Here is an 8,221-nt window from a genome sequence, read left to right on the forward strand (position 1 = left end):
AATGACCTCCCGATCTCAGTACGAACAGCTGAGTCTTTACTCATTTTCTAAAAATAAAGACTCATATTTTTCGCCAGCATTTAACCAACTAATATTAGTACTTACCTTTTCTTTTCTTGTCTATCATATTCTTAAAAAAAAAAAAAAAACACACCATGGTTACATGTTCTGTACTACAATAACTGAGACTTGTCATGGCACTTGTATACTGTTGTTGTTCTCTTGTTGATCTGATTGCTTCTATTGTTCTCATTTGTAAGTCGCTTTGGATAAAAGCGTCTGCTAAATGATTAAATGTAAATGTAAATGTAATGTTTTTGTTGTTTTCATTTTTTAGTAGTTTTGGATAAAAGCGTCTGCTAAATGATTAAATGGAAAGTAGGGGAAACACGATAATTAGCGGGCAATTCCAAACTAAATGATACGGGGGTAATTTGTCTAATAATTTTGAATGGGCCAACATACCTGGGACTGAGTTTCTTGCAGGGTAATCTGAGGTGGAGATCTCTTGTGGAGAGCCAGACCCATTGACCAGGGGCATATGCTGGAGCAGGGCGACGATGACGGTTAGCCTGTTGTTCCTGTCGTCTGACTGCATGGAGCAGATGGGTATGAGCCCGATCCCAGATGGCCTCGCTGTTCTGCAGCCATTCGGTTACTGAGTGCAGGTCGGTGAGTTCACCTGACCAGGGGAATAGCGGTGGTTAGTAACCCAGGATACATTTGAAAGGTGTCAAACCTGTGGCAGGCTTGGTGAGGGAATTCTGGGCATATTCTGCCCAGAACAAATACCGGCTCCACTCAGTTTGATTTTGTTGACAGTATGACCTTAGGAACCGGATAACCTCTTGATTGAGACGTTCCGTTTGTCCGTTTGATTCGGGGTGATATCCAGGTGTGAGGCTGACATTGACATTGAGATGTTTGAAGAATGCTGTCCAGACTCGGGAGGTGAATTGTGGTCCTCGATCTGACACAATATCCTCGGGGAGACCATAGAACCTGAATACTTGATTGCAGAGAAGTTCGGCGGTTTCCAAGGATGTTGGTAGTTTAGGTAGGGGAATAAGGCGGCAGGCTTTGGAGAAATGGTCGATGATGGTGAATATAGTGGTGTTACCCTGTGAGTTGGGTAAGTCAGTGATGAAGTCGATAGCGACGTGTGACCAAGGTCGTTGTGGTGTGGGTAGCGGAGTCAGGAGGCCGGCTGGTACTTGGTGGGGGGTCTTTGACATGTTGCAGCTGGTGCAGTTGCGAATGAATGTGCTTGTATCAGTTAGCAGAGTGGGCCACCAGAAGCGGTTTCGAAGGAGTTGTGTCGTGGCTGTGATTCCGGGATGACCTGAGCTGGGTGCGTGTGTACCTGGGTCATGAGTTGTTTGCGTAGGGTCTCAGGGACATAGATGAGGTTGGCCGGACTTTTGGCTGGAGGTGGTTCTTGACTGTTAAATTGTTCAGTTTCTGTCAGGATATCCCATTGCACTGGGGCTACGAGCAGACTCTCCGGGATGATATTCTCAGAATGGGTGGGGTGAACCGATTCCTCCGTTTGGCGGGATAACGCATCAGCCTTCATATTTTTGGATCCTGGACGGTAGGTCACAGAGAAGTTAAATCGTGTAAAGAACAGTGCCCACCTGGCCTGACGTGGATTCAAGCGTACGAACGGAGATATTCCAAGTTTTTTGTGGTCGGTGAGCACGATGAAGGGGTGTGTGGATCCCTCTAACCAATGTCGCCACTCCTCAAGGGCCAATTTCATAGCCAGAAGCTCACGATTGCCCATATCATAATTGCGTTCGGCATCCGACAATTTGCGAGAGAAGAATACGCGCATGGGTACATCTTAGCCGGTTGTCCATGACGTTGTGATAGAACTGCCCCTACCTCTGTGCTAGAAGCATCAAACTCGACGATGAACTGTCGTTCAGGATCTGGGTGTCGCAAGATGGGCGCTGAAGTGAATCTGATCTTTAGTTCTTCGAAAACCTGACGTGATTCTGTGGACCAACTCAGACGGGTTGTATGACGTTTTGTCATGGTGGTTAAAGGTGAAGCAATAGTACTGAAGTTCCTGATAAAGTGGCGGTAAAAGTTGGCAAATCCTAAGAAACGTTGGAACTCCTTCACTGTTTGAGGTAAAGGCCATTCCAGAACTGCACTAACCTTCATGTCCTCCATGGCGACTCCCTGCTGACTGATCACGTACCCTAGAAATGATATACTGGTCTGGTGGAATTTGCATTTCTCAGCTTTGGCATAGAGTTGATGCTGGATGAGACGATTTAACACTGACCGGACGTGACGGACATGTTCCTCCATGGTGTTAGAGTAGATTAAGATGTCGTCGATGTATACCATTACTCATTTATTTAGCATGTCCCGGAAGACGTCATTCATGAAAGACTGGAAGACAGATGGACTGTTGGCTAGGCCAAAAGGGCATGACAAGATACTCATAGTGCCCACTAGTGGTCGAGAAGGCGGTCTTCCACTCATCCCCCGCACGAATGCGGAGGAGATTATAAGCATTGCGGAGATCCAATTTGGTGTAGAATTTGGCCCGATTGAGCTGTTCTAATCCGGCCAGTACCAGTGGCAGTGGGTAACGGAATTTCACAGTGATATCATTCAGGCCACGATAGTCAATACAATCCCCCATCCTTCTTTTTAACAAAAAAGAACCCGTCTGAAGCTGGTGAAGATGAAGGTCTGATGAAGCCCTTGGCTGATTCTTCCTCGATTTAGCGCTTCTTTGCTTCAGATTCTGGTTGTGACAGAGGGAAGATTCTTCCCTTAGGCGGTGTGGTACTGGGCATTAGGTCAATAGCGCAGTCCACAGAGCGGTGTTCAGGTAATTGAGATGCTTTTCTCTTGCTGAAGGCCTCGATTAAGTCAGAATACTCAACTGGCACGTTTAGGCTGTTAACGTCCGGAACAGAAGGGTCAGAGGCCTTGCTGTGGATTCTTGAAATCCTGGACAAACAGCGAACTTGACAAGAGGGGATAATGGATAATTTGATTCTCTGGATAATTTGATTCTCTCTCCAGGAGATGCGAGGGTTATGGGTGCGCAGCCAGGGTAGTCCAAGGATAATGGAGTGAGTGGATGAATTGATGACATAGAATTGGATGGTTTCTGTATGTAAGGTTCCAACGAGGAGCATGGCTTCCTCCATGATATGGAGAATCCTCCCGTTGCCGAGGGGTTGTCCATCTAGCGCCTCCACTGCCAAGAGTGAGTTACAGGGAGTTAGGGTCAATTGGCACTGAGTAACAAACTCACTTGAAATGAAATTCCCCGCTGCCTGGGTTGACCGCAGTAAAGACAGAGGTGATTTTGCATATGACGTTCGTGTTCCTCAGGCGTGATGTGGGTCGTTCCTAGTTGCACTGGTTCCTGATTCATGGCCGCTTCGTGAGACATGTGGACTGGAGCTTGTGTTGGGCGTCGTGAGCGGATCAAATTGTCAATTCGGATGGTGAGATCAATGAATTCATTCAGATTCCTACCCTCGTCACGGCAAGCCAATTCGGACTGTAACTCTGGTCTTAATCCTTTACGAAACAGCAGTTTCAGTGTGTCCTCGACCCAGGTGGTTTGAGCTGCGAGTGTGTGGAATGAGAGAGCATACTCCGCAGCCGAGCTCCTCCCTTGAGTAAGGATTAATAGCTGCTCTCCAGCATCTCCTCTCTCCGTAGAATGTTCGAATACCTCACGGAACTGTTGAAGGAATGCCTCGAATGGGGGTGTGTCGGATGCATCCGTCCTCCAGACTGCTGTTGCCCACTCTAACGCCCTCCCGGTGAGCAGCGAACAAACGAATGCTATATGGCTGGATTCCGTGGGGTATAATAGCGGTTGTTGATTGACAAAAAGAGAGCACTGTAACAGGAAACCCCTACACTTAGTTGGAGTTCCGTCAAACCGTTCTGGGAAGGTGAGGCGAGGGCTGACTGGGGAAGTCATCGACGCCGAAGGGTTACTTGGCGCTGGCGGTTGGGCAGCCATGGTGCTGGTTGTCGAATGACGGATACCTTGCAATGCTTGAACTAGCTCCTCCATTAGAGTTGTCAGTCAGTTCAGCTGATGCTGTTGTGATGCCAGCTGAGATGCTTGGGCGGTCAATTCGGTGGAGAGTTGCGCGCGAAGGCCGCTGGATCACTAAATGGCGAAGTCTTCTGTTGCACAGAATCAGATGGAGTTTGATCCATTCGCAGCTCTTTATTGGGATAGTCAAACAGACGGGGTCAAACGACAGCAAACTGAGCAATAGGGGCGAGGCAGAGACAGAGTCGGGAAATCAGGCAGAAAGTCGAGGCAGGCAGAGAACAATCAATAATGTGAAACAGTACAGGGTCAAGAGAAGAAAACAAAACACGGGTAATAACGCTCAGAACTGACAGCCGAAGCAAATCAAGACTTCGCAATGAGTGTGTGTGTGTGTGTGAGCAGCTTATATGAGTGTGGAAATGAGGTGCAGGTGTAAGTGTAATTAGTCCCAGGTATGAGGCCTTGTGGGAAATGGAGTTCATAGTAAAACTAATATTCGGGCGATGGCTCCCTCTGGTGGTGCAAGGGAGGTGGTACAGGATCCTCCTCTGTAACACAGATAAGGTCCAGTGTGGTTTATTTATTTGCTCTTGGCTGACATGTGGCATTGCTATGGCCTGCTTGTGGCTCAGATCTGGCAAACAGGAGTGGTCCGCCCAAGTGCCATCATTCCACGCTACATATGGGCCAGATCATCATTCCACATGTGCCAGATGTGGGCCGGATCTGGGCTGACAATATGTTGCTATCTGGGGAGGTAATCCAAATCTTATTCCTCTCAGTGGTCTTATTGAGGTGAATTATGTCTTATTCCTCTCAGTGTGAAGCGAACAGTAACATTTAAAAAACGTGAAGTACAGTCTTGCTGCTTTGATTGCTGTGAAGTGGGTGTTTACCCATCGCGAGCTTCACGTAGACGAATTGTAATATCAATAGCACGCTCAGTGAAGATCACGCAGAACAAAGGCGGCAGACAGCGCACTCTGTTTTTTCCTTTATTTTATAAATGCACAAAGTTTTGTTGTTATTATGTGTGTACACAAATAAAAGTAGACCCTTTACAGATTCGATTGATGTATTGCACTTATGTGTACAATCAAAACTGAAAGTGTAATTTAAGTTCTTTTCAGTCTTATCAGGAGAATATGCCACAAAACGCGTATCCACATTAGTTGACTTCAGAGGGTTAATTAGGTCAACCGGAACCGGGAACACTTCCCATAAGACCCGGTGTACTTGCTACATCGTAAGAAGAATGGCATCTATCCTAATATTAGTCTGTTTCTCTCTTATTCCGAGGTCACCATAGCCACCAGATCCAGTCTGTATCTAGATCAGATGGTGGATCAGCACCTAGAAAGGACCTCTACAGCCCTAAAGGCAGCGGAGACCAGGACAACTAGATGAGTGCCAGATACAGATCCCCAGTAAAGACCTTGTCTCAGACGGCCACCGGGATAAGACCACAGGAACCAGTTGAGTCCTCTGAACAATGTGACATTGCTGCAGCCTGGAATTGAACTGCTGGTTTTGGCTGGCCAGAGGAGAACTGGCCCCCCGACTGAGCCTGGTTTCTCCCAAGGTTTTTTCTCCAATCTGTCACAGATGGAGTTTTGGTTCCTTGCCGCTGTCGCCTCTGGTTTGCTTAGTTGGGGACACTTCATTTACATTTACATTACATTACATTTAGTCATTTAGCAGACACTTTTATCCAAGCGACTTACTATTGAGGACAATGGAAGCAAACAAAATCAACAAAAGAGCATTGATATACAAGGGCTATAACAAGTCTCGGTTAGCTTAAACGCAGTACACAAAGCAAGGGCTTTTAAATAATAAAATAAATAAAAAGAAAACAGAATAGAAAAAGAATAGAGCAGGCTAGTGTTAGAGGTCTATTTTTTGCTTTTGTTAATTGTATAATAAATTAAAAGAAAACATACAATACAAAAATATTAGAAAGCTAATTAGATTTTTTTAAAGAATAGAATTAGAATAGTGAGTGCTAAAGTTAGAGGGCCAAATAAAGATGGAAGAGATATTGTTTTAAGCCGATTCTTGAAGATGGCTAAGGACTCAGCTGCTCGGATTGAGTTGGGCAGGTCATTCCACCAGGAGGGAACATTTAATTTAAAAGTCCATAAAAGTGACTTTGTGCTTCTTTGGGATGGCACAAAACAAGCGACGTTCACTTGCAGACTGCAAGCTTCTAGAGGGCACATAAGTCTGAAGTGATGAAATTAGGTAAAGGGGTGCAGAGCCAGTGGTGGTTTTGTAGGCAAACATCAATGCCTTGAATTTTATGCCAACAGCTATGTGTAGCCAGAGCAAATTGATAAACAAAGGTGTGACGTGTATTCTTTTCAGCTCATTAAAAATTAATCTTGCTGCCGCTTTCTGGATTAATTGTAAAGGTTTGATAGTACTGGCTGGAAGACCTGCCAAGAGAGCATTGCAATAGTCCAGCCTGGACAGAACAAGAGCTTGAACGAGGAGTTGTGCAGCATGTTCCAAAAGAAAGGGCCTGATCTTCTTGATGTTGAAAAAAGCAAATCTGCAGGACCGGACAGTTTTAGCAATATGGTCTGAGAAAGATAGCTGATCATCAATCATAACTCCAAGGTTTCTGGCTGTTTCTGAAGGAGTTATGGTTGATGTGCCTAACTGGATGGCGAAATTGTAATGAAAAGATGGGTTTGCTGGAACCACAAGCAGTTCTGTCTTGGCAAGGTTGAGTTGAAGGTGATGGACCTTCATCCAGCAAGAAATGTCAGTTAGAATAGCTGAGATGCGAGCAGCTACCGTCGGATCATCAGGATGGAATGAGAGGTAGAGTTGAGTGTCATCAGTATAGCAGTGGTATGAAAAGCCATGTATCTGAATGACAAAACCTAATGATGCCATGTAGACAGAGAAGAGAAGTGATCCAAGAACTGAACCCTGAAGCACCCCCAGAAGCGCCACAGTGTCAAAAGCAGCGGACAGATCAAGCAAGATAAGTATTGATGATTTGGATTCCGCTCTTGACAGTCTTAGGGCTTCAACAACTGAGAGAAAGGCAGTCTCAGTTGAATGTCCACTTCTGAAGCCAGATTGGTTTGTGTGAAGGGGGTTGTTATTTGTATGTAAGGCAGATACACAGCTCGTTCAAGTGTTTTTGCAATGAAAGGAAGAAGGGAAACTGGTCTGTAGTTCTCTAAAAGAGTTGGGTTGAGGGTGGGTTTCTTAAGTAGTGGAGTTATACAAGCCTGTCTAAATGTTGAGGGAAAAACACCAGTATGGAGTGATATGTTAATGATTGTTGGTTGTTGGGGTTACAACTGCAGGAGAAATGGCTTGAAGGACATGAGATGGAATAGGATCAAGCGGACAAGTAGTAGGATGATTAGAAAGGATGAGTTTGGAGACTTCTGCTTCAGAGAGTGAAGAGAAGGATGTGAATGAGTGTATGTTTGCTGGTGAGATGTGCTTGATGGATTGTGGTGTAGAAAATTGTGCACTGATGTTTTTAATTTTATTAATGAAAAGGGTGGCAAAGTCATCAGCTATTAGAGATGAAGCAGGTGGGGGATTGTGAGGACAAAGGAGCGAGGAAAATATTTTAAAAAGCATGCGAGAGTTAGAAGAATTGTTAATTTTGTTATGGTAGTATGTCCTTTTAGCAGTGGAGACATTAGCAGAGAAGGAAGAGAGGAGTGACTGATACACATTAAGGTCAGTAGTATTTTTGGATTTGCGCCACACTCTTTCAGCAGCTCTAAGCTTAGAACGATGTTCACGTAGAACAACAGATAACCAAGGGGCAGAAGGGGTTGTACGGGGTGGCCTGGAAGACAAGGGGCAAACAGTGTCTAAACAAGATGTAAGAGTGGAGCAGAAAGTATCAGTAGCACTGTTAGTATCAAAAGATGCTAACAGTTTAGGGGGAAGGAAGCAAAGATGAAACCACACAGCAAAATCCCCAGTGTTAATTTAACACTCTGAGTGTGGACTCATATAAACACCGAAGTAGTGTTAAAAGTAACACTGAAGCAGTGTTAAAGTTAATGAGATAATTAGGTGATTAATTGAGTGATGATTGACCATTATTGAAGACACCTGATTTTAACAAGCAGAATCACCAAACGAGAAAAACACAATTTGTGTGTCACCATTATAGTAGTCAGT

Source organism: Cyprinus carpio, unplaced genomic scaffold (assembly GCF_018340385.1).
Source record: "Cyprinus carpio isolate SPL01 unplaced genomic scaffold, ASM1834038v1 S000000001, whole genome shotgun sequence".
NCBI classification, from domain to species: domain Eukaryota; kingdom Metazoa; phylum Chordata; class Actinopteri; order Cypriniformes; family Cyprinidae; genus Cyprinus; species Cyprinus carpio.